The following is a 3,436-nucleotide window of genomic DNA, read 5'->3' on the forward strand; positions in this document are numbered from 1 at the left end:
TTCTGCATATTAAGATCAATAATATGCTTTATAAGGAATAAAGGGTTGTCTAATGAGAAAAGTCTTTTAAAAGTCAAGACAATTCCAACTGTTATGAATGATTACAAATTATGTGGTTAATTTTACGGGGGGTGGGGTAAAGGGAGATTAAGGCCTTGGGCACATGAACCGTACTTCCACACTTCATTTCTTTACCAGAAGTTGTACCTCCCCAAAACCTCCCCTACTGATCAGCTGCGTGAATTCTAGGAAACATTGGTTTGACTGCCAGCGCAAGGAGCTAAGTTTTCCATTTCAGCGCCGTCCCTGGGCTCTTAAAATATTTATTGGAATAAATTTCTTTGACAGGTTGTAGTGACACATACAGAAGGAAGAATTGGTTCAGATGTCTCACAAGTTGTGCTTTTTTGGACCCTGTGCTCTACTCCTTATTCAAGCAGCCTCAGCAACTAATAGGTGCATGGGTTTGGGCCTTTGAGTTCTTTTACATTAAGCAATGCAGATGCACCTTCAAAGGCCCCCGCACCTGTACTGAGTTTGCCCTGGCTCCCCAAAGGCTGTACGTGAGGTCAGGCTGAACTTCAAGGACTCAATTTTTCAGATGTTAAGGGCAACGTGAGCTCTGAATAAGGAACCTAGGGAGGGCGAGGAGCCACAGTGAAGGGGTGGCAGCATCGGTGAGTGGTAGAGGAGGTGGCTGCACACAGCCTGCAGGATGTGTCCTCAAGGAGAAGCGTCCGGTGCCTGTGCATTCCCCAGGGACTCCAGCTGCAGTTCACTTGTGCCAGACATGCCCCGCAGAAGTGGCACCCTGCGCCAGTGCCTCTGAGGATGCTTCCTGATTTCCAGCCATATGGGCTTGGCTGCTCACTGTCCTTACCCAGTATCTAAAAGTCTGTCACTGCTTCTTGCAACCCAAACCAGGCAGTCCAGTTCAGACCTTTTCCAAAGCCTTTTCACTGACTGCTTCAGGACAGATAGACATATCAGAGGCTTAAAAATCCTCCCACCCTTTTTCGCAAGGGAACAAAGGACAGGGACCTGGCTCTCCAGCTCAATGGCTTCTAGTCCTTTCCTGTATTGTGGTGGTGCAAAATAAATCTTTTCAATCAGAAACTGAAAAATATCTTCTTTTGTATAGAAATGAGGCTCTGGGGACCTCATTCAGTTCCTTAGGGAGGTTAAACTTCTACTTCCCACCCTTTGTAACAGTATACTGATGCCTGGGTAGAAGCTGTTCTGATGTCGGCACAGGAGGAGGGAAGAGGGACCGAATCATTAATTGTGCCATGCAGGTTAATGCAGCTTCAAAGGAAAGAAGACTATTTCTTCTACCTGTCCATCAGATGCCTGATACTGTGTAAGCTACACACAACAGTGATGGGAGATGCAGTTGTGAATTCCCTAAAGCCGAGAGATGAAGAAGGCGGATGTCACTAGGTCCCTCAAATCCTGCATGGCTAACAACCTGCTCTGCAGAAGGGGGCTGACTGCACGGTCTCACCACTGGCATTTCTCTGCCATGCCCTGGTGCCACTGTGTTTTGTGCAGACCCCATTTGTGCGAGCATGCGTTACATGTGCGCTGCCAGAGCCAGCTCCTCCGGGGAAGAGGAATGCTTTGTCTGTGAATCCGGATGGGATTAGGTGCGAGATACACACTTAGCCCTGTCAAGACTGAAAGGCTTCAGTGCATGTGTGGAGCAGAACCTCAGGCATCTCAGAGCCTTCCCTGGTGCTGGGGGAGTTACTCAGTCAAGGCATGACGATATGAAAAAGATAGTCTGCATTTAAACACCAGATTTCCACCTAATCCCCAGCATTGCGTATGTTTGTGAGCTGGACTTGTATCCAGGTTAAGTAATAGGATCTTCCTAGGTGCAGACGGTATGAAGTATTGCAGTGACTCTTTCTAAATGCTGTGTCTTGGCACCTCTGCAAAAGCGTTAAGTTTCTCTATACATTTGTTATGGCAATGAGAGATGAGTACACATATACATATGTAGCATTTCTTGCAGTATACTGCAGTATATTAACTGATGCACAGAGACCTATTGCTCTTTTTTATAACCTCTCAAAATAGCATAGTGTGAATGAATGAAAACTTTTTTAAAAAAACTATAGAAAGAAATCATCATTAAAATGAGCTACAAATTCATGATTCCCTCCTAAATCAGAACTTTATTTAATTTATTACCTAAAATGTTTATAAGACTGTTCTCTCGAATACTCATGCAGAACTGAATGGTCTTAATTTCATTTCCCATCTCCTCTCCACTCCCCGCCATTCCAAAGCCTTAAAATCCTCCTCCATTTCCCATTACAACCCAACTTGGATCCCGCTGTGCCTCCAGAGCCTGGCAGATCACGGGGGGGGCCACACGCAGTCTCTAAGCAGGGGTAAAGGGATATCCATCAGCTCCTTGGGCTTGAGCTGGAGACAGTTGCTGTGTTTGGCCGAACTAGGAGTTGGCCGGTGGGGTAGATGCAAAGCAGGTGAGATATTGATCGAGAGGGCTGAGTTTGAAAGTGGGTGTTGGATTGATGCCCAGTTTGTACAGCAAAGTGGCAGAAGATGAGTTAAATCTGCAGAGGCCCAAAAAGATAATTAAAAACACCCCTGGATGACAATGGCTATTAACATGCTGCAAGTCACTGCATCCCACTGAGGAAGAAAGGAAACTAGCAGCTCCCTGGGCGCACTTCGAAAAGCTGTATGTGTGCTGTATGTATGCACAACCCATCTCTAGATGTCTATAGGTCCCTGCTGCTTCTCCACGGTCCTGTGAGGGTGCTGGGGGGCTAGGTCTGGTAGGGCAGAAAAACACCAGGAAACACGTTTTGACAGAAAAAGGCTTTGCAAGCCTCCCATGTGCGCTCCACATTGCTTATCGCATGCCCTTTGATGTCGACTTTGGTTCGTGGGAAGGCATGAGGCCAGATCCTCACCCCAAGACGGACGGTGCCAGCCCCAAGCACCAAGCCGTGCCGACGGCTGGCACAGCCTGTTCCAGGGTGAGGATCCAGCCCTGTCCCCAGTGCAGCTCCTGCAGTGCCAAGCACACAAGGTGGTTTTTTTTCCTTCTCCCCCTTTTTTTCCTTTTTCCCTTTTTTCTTTTTTCTTTTTTCTTTTTTCTTTTTCTTTTCTTTTTCCTTTTTTTCTTTTCTCTTTTCTCTTTTTTCTTTTTTCCTTTTTCTTTTTTCTTTTTTTTCTTTTTTCAGTTTTTTTTCTACTTCTCTAATAACTAAGAAAGAGTTTTCTGTGCTCCTCACTGCAAATGGGGTTGTTTTCTCTCGAACTGAAGCACGGGCTGGAATTCCCGCTCTCCCGGGAGGCGCTGCCCCGCAGAAGCCAGCTTGGCCGCCGGCCTGGCCACGTACCTGCCCTGGAACGCACCCCTCTCCCCGCAGGAAGGACGAGCTCCTGAAACCCCCCC

Source organism: Egretta garzetta, unplaced genomic scaffold (genome assembly GCF_000687185.1).
Source record: "Egretta garzetta isolate BGI_Z169 unplaced genomic scaffold, ASM68718v1 scaffold708, whole genome shotgun sequence".
Lineage (NCBI taxonomy): Eukaryota > Metazoa > Chordata > Aves > Pelecaniformes > Ardeidae > Egretta > Egretta garzetta.